At 40.1% G+C, this 20249-nt stretch overlaps 1 long non-coding RNA gene across 1 annotated transcript; it reads right to left on the minus strand.

The window, feature by feature from the left end:
* Nucleotides 1–3751: 3751 nt before the first annotated feature.
* LOC310790264 lies at nt 3752–20000 on the minus strand. Its single transcript, XR_014553369.1, has 5 exons — nt 19955–20000; nt 17594–17635; nt 15132–15173; nt 13748–13810; nt 3752–4499 (listed from the first exon to the last, which is right to left on the minus strand). It is a non-coding gene; the product is annotated as an uncharacterized lncRNA (long non-coding RNA).
* Between the last annotated feature and the right edge of the window lie 249 nt (nt 20001–20249).

Consider the following 20249-nt stretch of genomic DNA (forward strand, 5'->3'; position numbering starts at 1 on the left):
TTTTTGTCACACGTTTTTGAATGGTGCTCACTGTGTTGTTGGACAACGATTGTTTCCAGCAATTCTGGATCAGTTGGCATCTCACATGTCACATATTTATCAATAAATTCCACAACCTTCTCATCAGGATCTACGTCTAGTTTGGGAGCATCTTCAATCCAAAAGAATGCATGTATATGCGGTGAGCCACGCATTTGGAATTCAACTCTATAGAAATAGTCTTTGATTTTTCCTATAGGTGCTGCAGGACTCTTGAGAACATTGTTCAAAAGGAATTGAAATCTGTCATCAAACATTCTGGCTGCCATCACTGAGTTACGCCTTAAAAGTCCACATTTTTCTTCCCAAGTAAGATCTTCCACCTTGACTTGCAGTCCTTCTTTTCTAATCATTGCTTCCAGCATTTCAGGCCATCTCAGGTCAGCAGAACTAAATGAACAGAACCATGTAGGAATACCAAGTTGTCTTATCATGGCAAATACATCTTTTTGAGCTGATTGCCAATACGGAGGTGTGCCTCGAATGGGTTTGAGAAATTTGTAGCCTTGATCAAAATGCAAAAGTTTTTTCAGTGCCTCTGGTTCTTTAAGGACATCGCTCGTAACATTTGGTAAACTTTTGTCTGTCCCTTTTCTCAGTGCTATAGAAACATTTGATATAATTTGGTCTAGTTCTAATACATGTAGGGCATAGAATGGGTAATCTCTATTTTGGCAGAATCGGCCTTCAGCATTAAGAATTCGCTGATTAAAATATCGATTCAAAGATAACTTTTGTTCACGTAAATCATGATAAGTAGGTCCTGCTTTTGGAAATAACACAGGAAAACATTTGGCTTCATTTGTTCGATCTGTCAGCAGTCTAATTGGAGAATTTGACTCTGCTGGTGCAATACATATGATGTCATCAAAATGCTGATCTAGCACTTCTTGACCTAAATCCACAGATTGTAAACAAGAACTTGCAAACATGCCATGCTGGTCTTTAATATGTGATACATCTTGTATTTCTGTTTCCTCTGCTTCCTCTGCTTCTTTGTCTGATGTTTCAACATCTTCATCAACCATCTCATCTTCAATTGGCTCAGACTTGGTTTTCTCCAGTGTGTTTACCCAGTCATGGTTGTACTTTATTTTTTCAAAGTACTCATTATTGTTATAAAAATAGTTTAGAGCACCCTTTATATTTCCTGTGTCAACATACATGTCTTCATAATGTCCCTTATATGACACTTTACGTTTCATTTTCACCCGAATTAGCTTATCATCACTCTCATTCCTTGGCAAAATATTTGTTACATATGACATATTAGATGGAACACATACAGTGGGTCCCTGCACAGAATTCTGGCCTCCTTTTCTCAAAGGGATCAGTCTCAAGAAGGGTATGTGCGGTGAAATAAGGTGTTGTTCAAGTTCATTAAGACATTTTAGTTCAGGAGGAATTGGGTCCAAATGCAAGTTGTTAGCAACACTCTGCTCAGGCATTTTGTCATTTTTAATTTTTTGGTCACATGTTTGGCAAATCCACAATTTAGAATATGCTTCATCCTTGAAATTGCAATCTTCTGGACATGCATCATCACAGATATGTAAATATGTAAGCGTTATGCATTTTTCTTCTACTTCACTGCATTTCACACCAATTTTTCTCTGACAAAGTTTCACTTGCTTCCTAAAAAGTGCTCTGTGACAGCAACAGCACACAAACTCTGGGCCATGTTTCACATGCTTGCGAAATTCCTCAATAACACAATCAATGTCATGTTTTCTGGATTTGTGCTTTGCAACACTGGCACATTTTCGACTTTTCACTTCATCTCGAAATGCTTCATCATTGTGATATTTGAATCTGGTCGCTTCACACAATTTTGTTTTCAAATCTGGATTCTCAGCATATCTCTTTTTGCTCTGATCACGTACATAGCTTTGAAAATCTGGATTCTCAGCATATCTCTTTTTGCTCTGATCACGTACATAGCTTTGAAAATCTGGATTCTCAGCATATCTCTTTTTGCTTTGATCTCTCTTGATATGAGGATTTTCGGCATATCTTTTTTTTTCCTGTTCTTTCACAATGTCTGGGTTTTCAGCATATCTCTTTTTCCTCTGTTCACATGAGTAGCTCTGAAAATTACTATCATTAGCATACTTCATCTTTTTTCCTTCTAGAATGCTATCTTTGTTTAAAGCATATCTTTTTTTCATCTCATCCAATTTTGTTTTCCTTGAATGATTTGCATATTGTTCTTTGTGATGTTCTGCTTTTACACTTGAATCATGTTTATTCAAATTATCATGTGTAGTATGGCATGAGCATACTGAAGTATTGTACTTGTGTTTGACACATGTTACATTATCATAATGATTCTCATTCTTGTGATACAGGTAAATAGCTTCACCATTTCTATTATCACTCTCAAAGTCGCCAACAAAATGATCACTTGGATAGTAATTCCACCTGTCTCTGTTGTAAGTGTATATATCAACATTCAGCAGGTCAGCAGCTGCCCAAATTTCAAGGTCTGTTGCAAAGGATCCTGAACACTTCATATTAGATATCCTTACATGTTCTGGAACAGAGGATTGTGCTGTTGGTAAGTATTTTTGAAATCCTGATGCATGTTGGGTAAGATGATTGACCACAGAGCGGCGGATTTTCATGTGTCCATTTTCATTTCCTGTGAGAGCATCTGACAAACATCGAAAGAAACAATTCCCATCACCTTTTATTGGCTTTGTTTCACATATTTGACCCATTGGGGAAAAATCTACATCCTGTACCTTGTTTGGGTGATTGTCATTTCTCAAATTGAATTCAGAACATAATCTCTGCCGTGTAGCTGAGGTCAAAGGCTTGAATGAGAAATCAGAAGTGATTACTTTGCTTATCATAATGTCTTCTGAGCATACATCTGGATCATGGTCATAAGAGGCATTTGAACTATTAGGCCACGCTGCAGTCTGAGTTTCTTTTGTGAAGTCAGAAAGGCTAGTATTGACTGTGGTCTGTGAGTCATTGTCTGCAATTGCTTTAACAGTATCATTAAAGGTTGATGAATTGTCTATGTGCGCTTCATTGTCCATATTTATCATTGCAAGATTTTCATTATTTTCCAGGTGCTTCATTTCCCCATCTAAAGTGTATCTGTTCTTTTTAGTCACATTTTCATAACTTTGCACAGTTGCTTTATTTGTGCATTTCCGTTTGTATTTGCCTTGCAAAACTGCACTGTAAAGTGGTCTGCCCTCTTCTTGGTTTTGTTTAACAGAAATGTTTTGGACACACTGTCTGCTGGTGGTTGGCTGTTCACCATGTTGCATCATGTTACCTGTGATGGTCACTTTGACTCCTGTAACCTCAAATGGCATCTGTTCAAGTCTGCAGTGTTCAGGAAGCAGTTGTATGGCCAGGGTCTTCAAGTGATGATACACCGTTGTGGGTTCAGTATGGTAAACAACTACAGCAGTTCCTATATGTGGATCCACAAGCCCCTGGCTGTCACGCATATGAGGATCAAACACAGCAAAATACTGGCCTTGCTTAACAATCACACATGTATTATTATTCAAAGTGACAAAGCAAGCATCATTATCTAGCAATGATCTTTGAATAGCCAAATCGAATGGTACATTGATATCCCTCATATACAAATCATCAGCTTCATCAATGACACCAACAAGTCCAGCCAAAGGCAAGCCACAATTTATTGAGAACTGCACATTGTTAATCACGTATTCATTTGGCAATTCTCCAATCAGCAGATGATTATTTGTTCCACGTATTTGACCGGTGCATTTAAGGTAGCTGTATAACTTATTCCCTTCAATAAGAACAGAGTCAATGTCATTTCTGTGTCTGTTGTCACTCCAAGTTGTTATGCTTTTCACCTTATTCATCATTACAGCTGATAAACTGTTAGCTACACATTGTTTCCCAGCATTATCCTTAAATAGTGCAAAACCTTGTGAAAATGAACCTTGTAAGGAATGTTTAGCAGGTGCGCTTGGAATACTGGTCACACTAAGTGCACTTTCATCAGGGTGGTTACTTGTAAGCAGCTTTGCTTCAGTTGTTGGGTCATCAAATGGATCAACCATGATGGCAGGATCTTGCTTTTCAACAATAGAGTGCTGGAGCATAGGGGAATCAGAGTTGTGGTTAGTTTGTTCAAGAGCATTGTCAAAGTTAGGCAGTGGTTGATCAGACAGAAGTAGAGATTGTTTTTCAGAGTGTTTCAGAGTTTTTTCAGAGTTTTTCAGAGTTTCATGTAGTTTTAGTAGTTTTAGCCCAATTAGCCCAACATCTTTAGATGCTGGGCTAAATGGTTGTTTCAGCCCAACATCGCAAAATTTCTTTTGCAATGTTGTACGGGGAGGGGGAGGGGGAGGGGGAAAGGGAGGGGGATTGGGGGAGGGGGAGGGAGTTTGGAGGGGTTGGATTTCTCCAGACCCCAGACAGCCAGGGTCATCTGGCTCCAACTCGCCAACCGCCTCCATCTGAAACACATGAACAAGGCAAACAATAATTTACAAAAGTATATTGTCACTTCCACTTTTTGCATTTTCCACTTGTAAACTTGCAATGATTATAGCTAACTTTTATATTTTTTCAAATGTATTGATATTCTAAAATCCAGTGGAATATTCTACACTGTCTCGATAGAGAGTGTAGACAAAATGTAGACAAATCAGTGAATTGTGTTTTCAAATGTTTACGTTTCTGCTCATCCACACTACAATGTAACTGTCGAGTATTCAAACGGTTATGGGCTCAGTAGCATGTGACCTGTGACCTCCACCTGTAACCTGATGAGACATCACCTAGCGAGCCAGATCTGCTATCTGAAGGCAAGTCGTCTGGACTGAAACAAAATAGACACAAAATAGACTGAACGATTCATTAGAATTACCAGCCAACTCTCCACGTGCCCTAAAAATAACCGAGGATATAGCAAATTTCGTATGCAAGGATATACGCCTGTATTGAATGAATGAATGAAAGCTTCAAAAGGTACCCGAACGCGAAGTACATTATGGTGCGACGCAAACATCTGAATGTAGACCGCTGCTGTAGACATAATCCCCAACATGTATAAATCTGTGAAACAAAGCATCAAAACGAAACTGCAGTCAGCAGAGAGAGTCAGCGGCATCTCACTATATAAACGACGACGAGTGGAGCCGCCCTCAGCCTCATCTCTTGTTTTGATATGGAGTAGTGACTGACTGCATTACTTTACTAAAGAAAGCACTGGTGGTGTCAGTCACTCTGCTTGTCACACTGATGCTGACTGGAGAGTGCACAACTTGCAGCACATAGCACAGTATTGTGTTGTTCAGGGCTGTAGTTTGATTGTAGGCTAAATGGTCATGACAAAAATAAAATAAAAAGTATATTTGTATTTTGTAACTGCTTTGGGGTGAATTATTAATGTAATATTTTTGAATGATGCACCAAGTTAGAGTTCCTAGTACAATTTACAGCATTTGTTCTGAGAATCTTTTTCATATCCAAGCAAAATTTGTATTTTAACTTGAGTTACTAAACACTCATTTTGAAGCTATTTCTGGCCACAGCATATTTTTGAAAGATGCAATACTGTCAACATTCTGGGAGGGGTCTTGGTCCTTGCCGTTTTCAACAGTTTCAGTCATTAAGTACTGATATTTCATATTCATTTGCTGTCAAATGTCAATATTAATACCAGTATTGATGTGTTACATAACTGGACAGTCATGTAATTCAGGATACAGCTCAAATAACATGTTTTGGTATCACTAACAAAATCGAAATTAATCAAATCGGATCGAATCGAATCGGGATTAATCGATTTGGAACCTTGTGAATCGGAATGGAATCGATTGTTAAAATTTTAACCAATACCCAGCCCTAGACAGCAGTGTGATACAGTCTGCATATTAGGAGTGGGTCCGAGAGTACGAAAAATCCGCTGTCCCTTGTTGCCCATGTTGTGTATCAGCAGGGCTTTCTTCTCTCAACGTTAGCATCAGCTAGCCCTAGTATGAACGTTTCAAAGGATTCATGCCAGCAAACCCACAGGATCAGTGGCTCGCCAGGCAGGGCGAGGAACAGGGAGAGAGGTGAGAGCAGAGTATCCATCATCCTCGTCGCCAATGTTATGTTTAATAACTTGTGGACCACGATGTAACTGTTAAACGTTTTATTTTCATGCGGTCACACTGGCTCCATGTTTACAATTACAACCACACCACTTTCCTGCAGGGCAGACTGTCATAAAGCTGCCTGTCTTAAAGGTACAGTCACAGCTGATGTGACGCAGACGTGTAGTTGGTTATTGTTTTTTCTAAGCAGTTATGATTTAATATCCGGTCAGCCGTGTACACGGTGACATCCCTAATTGCAATTTGCAATCCATGTCCCGCACAGGTTCCGAGAGGAAGGAAACATCTGAGCTGGCATTACATTAAACGAAACCTGGTGAGGACGTCGCGGATTTGTTTAGCGTTTACATTAGCTGCTGTGGCTAGCTTTGCTAGGGCAGCTTACACTCAGGCTTGCCGCTTGCCCGGCAGACAATGCTTGTTGTGGTCAAACAGACCCGCATTCAAAGTACTTAATACTCACAGACCTGGCGTAAAGTGTGGCGTGAACCCCATTTAGCCAAAATGAAAAATGCAGGGATTGTGTATTTAACTCCAAAAACAAACTAACAACCTTTATCCAGCTTATTTCGAGATGCCATGATGCCTTATGGGTGGTTCTTCTGGTGTAATTCCCCCCCCCCCCCCCCCCCCTCCCCGTTAAGTTGCTGACACAGACACAACATACTGGAGCTCGTAGATCTCCATGAAGTGAGCAACAATCTCCCACAGTTTGACTTCCGGTTTAGCGATTTTAACCCTAACCCCCCGTAGCGCATCCAGCAGCTTAGCAAAAATCTCGTCAATAAATATCCAGAATTGTTTAAAGAGCAACAGAAATAGTGGATGTGATAGATAAAATTATTACATTCCCTCAAATAAGTCGTGAAACGAGCGTATTTATTGTGACAAGCAACTTTTTTTCCCCAGCGTCTGAGTTTTAATGAGGAAATGCGCAAGCTGCAACAATCAGTCACATTATTTTACAGCGGGGCATTCAAAAATAAGGTGGATAGACCCTTCTTTTCATGGTTGCCATTTTGTCTCAAAAAGGCAGGGCAAACACAGATGCAAACAAAACATTAATGAGGGTTTCCAACTTCCACGATTGGAAGTTGGAAATCGTCATGACTGTTTTTCCAGTACAAGCTGTACAAAAGAGCCAGTACAAGTTTTTTGAACTGTGAATCATGCAAACCTATTCTAGAGTAGGCCAACAATCAAATAATAATGCGTCATATTAGCAAAATATGGGACCTTTAAAGTTGCCAACTTTATCTTGGTATTGAGTTTCTACTCAATGATGAACATAATACATTCTGGATGTTGTAGTATGATTCCCCCTTAAGAGTGATATGGGGAAAAGTACAGTAGTTTTCTCTGGTCAAAGGGTTCCAGTTTTCAAAATAATTAATATTTCTACTAGTGAGCTAGATTTAATAAATCAACATTTTCATAGCAGAGAAATAGGCCTTTTCCGGGATTTAACTTGTAATGAGTAATAACTCTAAAATAACTGTTGAATGTTTTTCCATATTTTCATGGCATGTCTATTTTTTGCATCAAATAATGGAGAGCATTATCAGTATCGATAAGTACAGTATTGATAAGCAGTACCAGATACCAGAGAATAAGCTTTCATGTTAACGGTTCTCTTATTGGTACTGGAGAAATTAAGAAAATTGATTGAAGATTGATTGTCTTTTTTGCGATTTCCATGTTGCTTTCTCTCTCAGATGAGAGACAAGCAGCAACCTGCTGCAGCGAGGAGCCATGCCTGAGAGGAGAGAGGGGAGGGGAGGGGCTGGGCGGGCAGCACACACACATGTACACACTACACACACTGATTAGGGAAGGCAGCAGAGCCGAGGAGACACCGCAACACGTTAAGAAAGAACGGAGCGATCAAAAGTCTGGTTGTACTTCACTCGAGTTAATGCTGACAATTCACGTTGCATAAGTGCGATAAATCGTTCACTAGCAACGTTGGAAACATGGGCAATTTGTCTAAACACTTCGCCAAAGACAAAGTGCATCAAATAGGTACGAACGGAGAAATGCACAGTTTTGGACAAGCTAGCTCACAGTAGGAATGTCATGATACTAGAATGTCTACTTCGATACCGATACCCAGGAAAATATCGATACTCTATACCATTTTCGATACCACGCGGCGGGATGACAACAATACACATCAAGAGGCATAAAGAATAAACAAAGACAGATGGACGCTTCTCCATAATCTAGGCCTGATAAAACTCATTAAAAACTTTGACCTTACACAGCAGATTAGCCCTGCTCTAGTCATCAGCCTATCAGAACACTTTGAACTTGTTGAAGCAAACGATACCAACCAATGACAGGGAGGGAGAAATCAGTGGTATGTTTGATTTTTCATTAAGAGAAAGCACTGCTGATATTGATACAATTGCAAATGAGCATTGTATCCATTTCAAATTTTTAGTATTGATACTTATCGATACTATCGATACCTGTTGCAAATGAGTATTGTATCCGTTTCAAATTTTTAGTATTGACTTTTATCGATACTATTGATACTTTTGACAACCCTAGCTCACAGGACTTCATCATCTGTCAACAATGACCCGGTTGTGGTTACCCGTGATCCAGGGACCCACCTCGTCATCAGGTAGGACTATGTGAACATGGATGATTAAGACCAGAGTAGTAAACATTATCCAGCTGTTTGGGTGTGTTAATAATTAAAAATCCACTCTGAAATAAATCAACAAAGCATCATCTCTCAGTTGTCCTAAAGAAATGTTACTTCCAGAGCAGGGGAGGATATTTAGTCATTTGGGGGGCAAGTGCAGCAGACAGATACTGTCATGCTTTATTTAGGCTATGCTTTCCCTAGCTGAATGTTGGTATTGGCAGTGGTAGATTTAAATTCTTATATAATTCTGGATATTTAAATGAATAATAAAAACGCACCCATTAAGATTTTGCAACTGTTTTTTTCTTTCTTCCCTTAAAAATAATGAAAAGAACTGACAACCAACAACCAACAACTATTTTTTTCTCTCTCTTAAAAATAACAAGAAGGGGTTGGGGGGTGCGCATGTCTGAGGAAATTGGCTTGTAAATCCGTGACAGGATCGGCAGGACAAAGCCAGATAAAGGGCCCGCTTGCGCTGGCCAAAAAGAAAGCATTTTTTGTGGTAATGGTTTAATGGGGCACAGACAGTCAAATAGCACATTTTAATATTCTAATTTAACCGAACAATAGTCTGCTAATGAGGGTCAGTTGTTGGTCCAAAAAAGAATCATTTTCAACATCGCTATTACAGGGGATCTGGGTGGCGGTGTATGTATGAACACATTTTGGTGAGCTATGCGCGCTCCCGCGACCCTCCTACTCTCCGGCTCTAAGACAAGCTCCTACCCTAGTATCAGGGGCGGAATGGTCGCTGTCGCCCCCCCCCCTCCAGAGCTCCGTGAAGTAGCCAGCTCAGTGAGTATGAGGCGGGGGAGAGGGACAGAAAGCCAGCATGACAGATTATTATTATATAAATTAGAGGCCGACCGATATGGGATTTTTCAAACCGATACCGATGCCGATTTTATGGAATAAAAAATGTCTGATACTGATATTATATCGGCCGATATTCTTTACATATGCGTAATATATACATAAACACAATTTCTTTTGCAGTAATGATCCCTAAAAATATGGTTATTATCACACATGTGACAAAGATATGTATTGGAAGCAGGATATTTTAGTTTAAAATTACAATATTTAGTTTAAACACCTTGCTTCTTGCACCCTCAGCCATCTGTAATATATAAATCAATAAAAGCATCATACTAACTGAATTATATATTATATTTGAGCTGGAACTAAACTAATTTGTAGTGCATGTGTTATATTCTGTATAGTCTATTCAAAAAAGCTTAATCTTCACTAATTCATTTTCCTATTCATATTTAGGGACTGTATTTCAATGGATTGGACTAAAAAAGAAACGTTTTTTCCTTCTCCTCCTTGTTTAAAACATGTCATCTTTAGAAATATTTGGCTGTTAATGTTACTGTATAATGTTAACGGTCACAAGTTATGGTTGCTGCCGAATCAAGACTGACATTGATAATAATAGTCCAAGCGTTTTACACCAAATCAGCTGACAGCCATGGTATTTGCTATACAGGTTCAGGGAAAAGGTTCAGTGGAAAACTTTGTGATTGGAATTGTTTGGTTTGAGGGTGTACTGAACAAAACAGTTTTGTGTGACTACATGCTCAAAACAAACAGAGCATCACTCATGCGTCATCTAATGTTATAATGTTCACAACGGTCACAACTCATGGTTGCTGCCGAATCGAGAGATCAGCAGCGTCAGCCGTGTTATTTATGTGAAAACACACACATCCACTAAGCTGACAAGGAATTTAATAGCTAATGCTACATTCAGGTGACATTATGATTATGCTCATTTTCACGGAGAGTAAATAATGTGGACATTATTATCCATCTACTTTCCAGCATTGCATCTTGCAACTAGCATTAGGTAAGTTAAGATAGCATTAGATAGCGTAAAAAACGGACTCAATCCAGTCCAATGTTGTCTGATGAGCTGCAAACCTTTGCTCTGGTGATGCTTTGTTACGTTAGGGGAAGCTAATGCATTAGCATCTGCTGTTGTATGGTGTCTGACAAACTACGTTAGGCTGGTGATAAACTGAGTGACATGGCGGTTGTCAGGCAACGGGACAACATTATTGAAAGGGGAAATGATGGGGTCATTGTTTATTAATTTTCCAGTAGCCTACATATTTCACAAACTAACATTCTTACCGTGAAGACATGAACACTAGTCCACAACACCAACACATCTGTCTGACTGCCTGCTGCTTCTGTCTCCGCTTGCGTTTCACGCTCTGATCATATTCAACCCACAAAGTAAACAAAGCATGGACGATGCACCCCCCCTCTCTCTCCACAAACATGTGCTGCAGTGCTGAATGTAAAATTGAGTCGGCGCACTCTGCTGATAGGGATGCACCAATCCACTTTTTTCACTTCCGATCCGATTCCGATACCTGAATTTGGATATCTGCCGATACCGATATTATGCCGATACCAATATTTTTCTTGAATATACAGTATAGGCAAAGATTTGGCCAATTAAAGTTTTTTTTTTAAATATACCTTGCAAAAAGCAGACAAAATTAAGAAAATATACAAGGCAAAGAAGGATACTATTATACATTATTACACAAATTATGGCCAGCTGTGTGCTGGAATTGCAAAAAAAAAAAAAAAAAAAAAATCCCCCCAATTCCGATCCGATCCGATCCGTGAATTAGTGCCATATCGGCACCCGATACCGATATTGGATCGGATCGGCCCCATCCCTATCTGCTGGACAAACAACGCTATTAGACACTCAAAGCAGCTTCAGCAGTATTATATGGTTTGTAAAAAAAGTGGTCATATCGGCGTCTATCGGCAAACGTGCACGTCGATTAGGGTTGTCAAATGTATCGATAGTATGGATAAAAGTCAATACAAACATTTTTAAACGGATACAATACTCATTTGCAACAGGTATCAATAGTATCGATAAGTATCAATACTAAAAAAATTAAATGGATTCAATACTCATTTGCAACTATCAATATCAGCAGTACTTTCTCTTAATGAAAAATCAAACATACCACTGACTTCTCCCTCGCTGTCATTGGTGGGTATCTTTTGCTTCAACAAATTCAAAGTATTCTGATAGGCTGATCACTAGACCAGGTGTAATCTGCTGTGTACTGATAGGCTGATGACTAGAACAGGTATAATCTGCTGTGTTCTGATAGGCTGATGACTAGAGCAGGTGTAATTTAACGTTGATTTAACGTTTACACAGCGTTTGTGAAGATTCACGTGCAGAACTGCAAATTCCAAGTATAGCGTCAAGTCAGGCAGTATAAAACGGAAACTTCCGGGTCTAACCTTCGCAATAATGGCAATTAAATAAAGTAAATGCACGTGTAATGTTTTTTTGTATGTGTGATCCAAAATATACAGAACAGAGATAAACTGGAAGAATATCTGCTCCCTTCGAAAAGTCAATTTTAACCCGTAGTGAGTCGACCGTTCTGATTTTTTGTTACTAAGTAATACAACATTGATTTTATTTTGAAGGTAAAAACGTCTCGCTTCCTCTATTCTGTATAATTCTAGTAGGATTGATGCATTTCAGGACTGAACATAGCAAAGACCTGTTTTCTTTGTAGCGCTTGAGACTCAAGGAAATGGATGCATCTGGCCGTGAGTTGTAGGGTTGTTTAATTCATTACTAACGTTATGCGCAAAACATTATATGCCATGAACGTTAGGCAGTTAATCAATAATTTTTTTATCTATTTAGATCGAATTAGATTAGATCGAATCAAAATATATAGATTTAGTTATCGCCCATTATGTATTTTTAGCAACTTGTTTTCAGACTCTGCATATTGTGATAGTTTGTGTGAATGTCAATGTGATTCACTTAAGGCTATGGTCAGACAGTGAAGTACAGCTGTGTGGTCAGTTTTCACAACTCCCCATTGTGTGGTCATGCCCAAATTCCCCCCACCCCCGCCCCCTCTCTACTTTACACACGGAGGTGCTCCACATGTATGAAAGCAACATGCCTGATGTCTGAAAGGGTACACTTCACCTATCGCCCGGGTCAGGCTCAGGGCAAGCAACCCTGACCTGACCCGGAGTTCATGTCTGACCTGACCCGGAGTTCATGTCTGACCTGACCCGGAGTTCATGTCTGAAAGTGGCTTCTTTCTCCTCCCCTCTACTCTTCTCTCTCTCCTGCTCTCTCGCAGATGCCGAAGAAGTGCGCAATAAGCAGATCTCCTTACTTAGTCTACATCATTCTACCAATTATGTTGTTTGTTAAGCATACAGTAGCTACCTTGCAAAGTCTTTCTTGACTGGCGGTTATAGTTTGTAGACAGAGTTACTGTATCCAGGGGCAGCTGGTGCATTTTTTGTCCAGGGGGCTGTATAAAAAATTTGGGCTAGGTGATCTGGTTGAAATCAATATCATGATAAATAATAAGGATTTTCTTGATATCATTACTGTTGTTCATGCTAGGTTATTTGGACATAAACACTCCAACAACAATAAAGTATTCTCTGGCAGGCAGGGATAATTACCATAGTGTAACAGCTGTTTACAGAGGTTACACTTCCTCACACTATAGGCTATAGACTATTATTGTTTTTACTGCTGTGTGTTGGTCATGTCAAAGTAGGCTACATCAATGTAACTGCTTTTGCAGGCTAAACATTAATATTTTTAGAGGTTAGAGTGTTCCTTGTACAATTTGCAGCATTCATTTTTATGCACTGCCTGTGAGTCAGTGAAGCAAATCACTAAAAAATAAAATATGTAACACGACATGTAGGCAATATCATTCACTGGAATTAAAAAATATATGTTTACTATAGCCTACATGTCACATAGGCTAACTCAATTGCATATAGAAGTGACTCACCGAAATGGACTATTGCACAACCGATTTCACACACTTAATCCACCACCCTTCACCCCCCACCACCTACCTTGCCATACCTTGGCTTTTGCTGAAATGACGCCACTTACGTTTGCTTTGGTGAATCTCTTTCGGGCAATCTCTGCCATTCTGCGGTTCTTTCTCAGTGGCATCTGAAATGGCACAAATAAACATTGCTCGACCTGAATTCATTTTGTCTGCATTCATGATTGATGATTCAATTGAGTTGATTATATCTATAGATAGATAGATACATTTTTATTTCTGTGTCATGCACCATATTCATGGTGCCCAACCCATCTGGGCTTACAAGACACAAATCATTCAAGTTCAACAATACAAACAAATCAACAAACAAGCTACAAAAAGCTCAAACATAAACAAGACAGAGTTGAACAACTTCTCCATTCTGAGTTTCCAAGCACTCCCAATAAACCTGGCCAAACTGAAGACTATTAATCTCTGAATAGCCATTCCAACTTAGCATCATCTCCTGACCAAAATAGTTCCGGTTTCTTATTTTGCATTAACTGAAATAGAGACAATCTTGGTTCCTCATATAGCGTACAATGAAACAAAAAATGAAAATACTCTTCCACAACACCTAATTCACATACAGTACAAAGTCTCTCCTCCTCAGCAATAGAATTCAACCTGCCAACCTCAATAGCCAAAGGGAGGGTACCCATTCTCAACTGGGCACTAGGCTTGCCACATATTAGGTGTTACCAGTGTTACATGGTGGGGAGCCTAAATTACACCGATTACATAACATGCCCACAGGTAACACCTTCAACTCCACCCGCTCGTGACAGTTTCAGCATGCGCTCAGCTGCGCTGGTGTAAATTACAAGCGCTCCCTCCTATCCTGGCTGTCTGAGTGTGGCTGTACTGTTCCTCGTATCTCTCTGGTTAGACATACCTGCAAGTAACGTTAGTTGTACATGTTGTGAACACAATCCCCCCTCATAGACATGTAGGTAAGCCCCTTATCTAAGCCTGTGTGTATTCTCTTGCCACTGCCATTTCTGGATATGTGGTTTTAACAGAGAAAAATCTCTGCTAGGATTGATGCTAATATGTTAGCTAAACCTCCACTAACATTGATGGTAATAATTAGCATTGATGACTTAGCTGTGATGAAAGCACATGCTACTCAGCTATCGTCATTGCCTGGCTTACTGCTGCTTGCTGGTCACGTTAATCCCATGGCCAGAAGAAATCACCAGATTTGTGGCTAATGACGTTCGTTTCTTTTCTCCAGTCTACACTCAGACACGTCAGTGCGGCGGCACATCAGAGGCTAGACCTAGCATTGATCTGCCGTCGGCCGCGACCATAGCAAATTGAGGCTACAGTTCTTGTGTTACGTTACAAAAGTGACTTTCAAGTTGTTCCACAGAGGCCAATTGTACTCTCAACATGTTGGCAAATGATTTTGATGTGATTAAGATGATTCATTAACAGACTTACCGTGGAAGTTAGGTTGTGGCTCAGTGAGGTCGGTCAATCTTCCTGGAGTCAGGAAGAAAGTAAGTTACCAAAAAATTACTTGCAGGACTTCCTCTCGTTGCTTTTCAAAATAAACGTAGGCTACTTCTAATCACATACCGTACTCCTTCTTCTAATCACATAGGCTAATCGTACATTATTGGATCAATTTATGAACAACAAAATTGCAAGAACAGATACAAAAGTTGACACAAACACTGTCAAATCAAACTGAAACTGACATGTTGTAGCGCTCTATGCTTTTATTTTTGAAGGCTACTGTAAGGTGCTGCAGCTGTGACTGGGGCTGCGTGCAGCGTAATGTATGACGGTAGCCGTGCGTGCTGCGAGAAGTGCCTTTATCAGTGCGGGCCGTTTCATAAAGCTCAGCGAGACAAGCTGGTCGCGGTCATATTGATGTTTACAGTTTAATGTCGTGAGCCTGACTGCAGCTGTGTCCGGCTGTCTCATCCATCATCCATGCAGTCCACATCTAAGGGGAGAAATTCCAACAATGGTGGTGATGATGATGATGATGATAATAATGATGATGATGATGATGATGCTGATAATAATAATAATAATAATAATAATAATAATAATAATAATAATAATAATAATAATAGTGTGTTCACTTATGCCCTCCAGCATCTAAACTGCCAAAATACCCAAATGAATAAGAACAAATTGTAATTTAGACGTGAAGATAGGTTAGGCAACTTACAAATAGCCTCCCAAAAGCTGGAATACAAACAGTATCTTACACCACCACAGAGCCTGCCTTTGCTCTGATAAAAGCTTCAAGTCTGCCCCCCCCCCCCCCACACACACACACACCTCTATTTACAGTAGGCTATAGGCCTACAGTTAGGTGACCAATAGCCTATCTTTTTAGTGTATTCTCTCTCTCTCTCTCTCTCTCTCTCTCTCTCTCTCTCTCTCTCTCTCTCTCTCTCTCTCTCTCTCTCTTCTCTCTCTCTCTCTCTCTCTCTCTCTCTCTCTCTCTCTCTCTCCTCTCTCTCTCTCATCTCTCTCTCTCTCTCTCTCTCTCTCTCTCTCTCTCTCTCTCTCTCCCCAATTCACCTCATGTAGAAGACAGCCCGGCATGATAAGAGAGTAATTACAGGAAGTAGACCCATCAGAAGTTCTGTTTGTGTTTACACTTGAAATTAAATTAAATGTATTCACACATACACACACACACACACACACACACAACACACACACACATAACATCATCATTATCATCACCATACATTATCATCGTCATCATAATCATCACCAACATCAGATTAACAATGGGAGTGTGCCAGGTCTCCCAGGAAGCTATTTAAAGCTTTTGAAGGGACGCTGATCTCATAAAAGGCTACAGGTTCAATGGACAAACAAATAAAAACACACGTATCAGCTGACGCTTAATACAAGACATAGAACATACATATACCACATAATACATAATACAATGACAGAGTTCCATTATCAGAGGAGTATAGATACTCATTACAAGTAGCATTTGAGCAGTTTTTCTTTCAGAGGTTTGTTAAAGGTGGAGATGGATTTCAACATTTTCGTACTGTCATCAAGCTCATTCCAGATCTGCGGGCCCCTGCATTAAGCCAGTACATTTAAGCTTTCTTCTTTTTCTTTTTCTTTTTACCAGAGGCACTAGGCTTGCCACATATTAGGTGTTACCAGTGTTACATGGTGGGGAGCCTAAATTACACCGATTACATAACATGCCCACAGGTAACACCTTCAACTCCACCCGCTCGTGACAGTTTCAGCATCGCGTCATCTGCGCTGGTGTAAATTAACACGCAAGCAGCTCCCTCCTAATCCTGGCTGTCTTGAGTGTGGCTGTACTGTTCCTCGTATCTCTCTGGTTAGACATACCTGCAAGTAACGTTAGTTGTACATGTTGTGAACACAATCCCCCCTCATAGACATGTAGGTAAGCCCCTTATCTAAGCCTGTGTGTATTCTCTTGCCACTGCCATTTCTGGATATGTGGTTTTAACAGAGAAAAATCTCCGCTAGGATTGATGCTAATATGTTAGCTAAACCTCCACTAACATTGATGGTAATAATTAGCATTGATGACTTAGCTGTGATGAAAGCACATGCTACTCAGCTATCGTCATTGCCTGGCTTACTGCTGCTTGCTGGTCACGTTAATCCCATGGCCAGAAGAAATCACCAGATTTGTGGCTAATGACGTTCGTTTCTTTTCTCCAGTCTACACTCAGACACGTCAGTGCGGCGGCACATCAGAGGCTAGACCTAGCATTGATCTGCCGTCGGCCGCGACCATAGCAAATTGAGGCTACAGTTCTTGTGTTACGTTACAAAAGTGACTTTCAAGTTGTTCCACATTGGCCAATTGTACTCTCAACATGTTGGCAAATGATTTTGATGTGATTAAGATGATTCATTAACAGACTTACCGTGGAAGTTAGGTTGTGGCTCAGTGAGGTCGGTCAATCTTCCTGGAGTCAGGAAGAAAGTAAGTTACCAAAAATTACTTGCAGGACTTCCTCTCGTTGCTTTTCAAAATAAACGTAGGCTACTTCTAATCACATACCGTACTCCTTCTTCTAATCACATAGGCTAATCGTACATTATTGGATCAATTTATGAACAACAAAATTGCAAGAACAGATACAAAAGTTGACACAAACACTGTCAAATCAAACTGAAACTGACATGTTGTAGCGCTCTATGCTTTTATTTTTGAAGGCTACTGTAAGGTGCTGCAGCTGTGACTGGGGCTGCGTGCAGCGTAATGTATGACGGTAGCCGTGCGTGCTGCGAGAAGTGCCTTTATCAGTGCGGGCCGTTTCATAAAGCTCAGCGAGAAGCTGGTCGCGGTCATATTGATGTTTACAGTTTAATGTCGTGAGCCTGACTGCAGCTGTGTCCGGCTGTCTCATCCATCATCCATGCAGTCCACATCTAAGGGGAGAAATTCCAACAATGGTGGTGATGATGATGATGATGATAATAATGATGATGATGATGATGATGCTGATAATAATAATAATAATAATAATAATAATAATAATAATAATAATAATAGTGTGTTCACTTATGCCCTCCAGCATCCAGCATCTAAACTGCCAAAATACCCAAATGAATAAGAACAAATTGTAATTTAGACGTGAAGATAGGTTAGGCAACTTACAAATAGCCTCCCAAAAGCTGGAATACAAACAGTATCTTACACCACCACAGAGCCTGCCTTTGCTCTGATAAAAGCTTCAAGTCTGCCCCCCCCCCCCCCCCACACACACACACACACACACCTCTATTTACAGTAGGCTATAGGCCTACAGTTAGGTGACCAATAGCCTATCTTTTTAGTGTATTCTCTCTCTCTCTCTCTCTCTCTCTCTCTCTCTCTCTCTCTCTCTCTCTCTCTCTCTCTCTCTCTCTCTCTCTCTCTCCCCAATTCACCTCATGTAGAAGACAGCCCGGCATGATAAGAGAGTAATTACAGGAAGTAGACCATCAGAAGTTCTGTTTGTGTTTACACTTGAAATTAAATTAAATGTATTCACACATACACACACACACACACACACACACAACACACACACACATAACATCATCGTTATCATCACCATACATTATCATCGTCATCATAATCATCACCAACATCAGATTAACAATGGGAGTGTGCCAGGTCTCCCAGGAAGCTATTTAAAGCTTTTGAAGGGACGCTGATCTCATAAAAGGCTACAGGTATCAATGGACAAACAAATAAAACACACGTATCAGCTGACGCTTAATACAAGACATAGAACATACATATACCACATAATACATAATACAATGACAGAGTTCCATTATCAGAGGAGTATAGATACTCATTACAAGTAGCATTTGAGCAGTTTTTCTTTCAGAGGTTTGTTAAAGGTGGAGATGGATTTCAACATTTTCGTACTGTCATCAAGCTCATTCCAGATCTGCGGGCCCCTGCATTAAGCCAGTACATTTAAGCTTTCTTCTTTTTCTTTTTCTTTTTACCAGAGGCACTAGGCTTGCCACATATTAGGTGTTACCAGTGTTACATGGTGGGGAGCCTAAATTACACCGATTACATAACATGCCCACAGGTAACACCTTCAACTCCACCCGCTCGTGACAGTTTCAGCATGCGCTCAGCTGCGCTGGTGTAAATTACAAGCGCTCCCTCCTATCCTGGCTGTCTGAGTGTGGCTGTACTGTTCCTCGTATCTCTCTGGTTAGACATACCTGCAAGTAACGTTAGTTGTACATGTTGTGAACACAATCCCCCCTCATAGACATGTAGGTAAGCCCCTTATCTAAGCCTGTGTGTATTCTCTTGCCACTGCCATTTCTGGATATGTGGTTTTAACAGAGAAAAATCTCCGCTAGGATTGATGCTAATATGTTAGCTAAACCTCCACTAACATTGATGGTAATAATTAGCATTGATGACTTAGCTGTGATGAAAGCACATGCTACTCAGCTATCGTCATTGCCTGGCTTACTGCTGCTTGCTGGTCACGTTAATCCCATGGCCAGAAGAAATCACCAGATTTGTGGCTAATGACGTTCGTTTCTTTTCTCCAGTCTACACTCAGACACGTCAGTGCGGCGGCACATCAGAGGCTAGACCTAGCATTGATCTGCCGTCGGCCGCGACCATAGCAAATTGAGGCTACAGTTCTTGTGTTACGTTACAAAAGTGACTTTCAAGTTGTTCCACATTGGCCAATTGTACTCTCAACATGTTGGCAAATGATTTTGATGTGATTAAGATGATTCATTAACAGACTTACCGTGGAAGTTAGGTTGTGGCTCAGTGAGGTCGGTCAATCTTCCTGGAGTCAGGAAGAAAGTAAGTTACCAAAAATTACTTGCAGGACTTCCTCTCGTTGCTTTTCAAAATAAACGTAGGCTACTTCTAATCACATACCGTACTCCTTCTTCTAATCACATAGGCTAATCGTACATTATTGGATCAATTTATGAACAACAAAATTGCAAGAACAGATACAAAAGTTGACACAAACACTGTCAAATCAAACTGAAACTGACATGTTGTAGCGCTCTATGCTTTTATTTTTGAAGGCT

Source organism: Poromitra crassiceps, assembly GCF_964638095.1.
Source record: "Poromitra crassiceps genome assembly, chromosome: 2".
NCBI lineage: Eukaryota > Metazoa > Chordata > Actinopteri > Beryciformes > Melamphaidae > Poromitra > Poromitra crassiceps.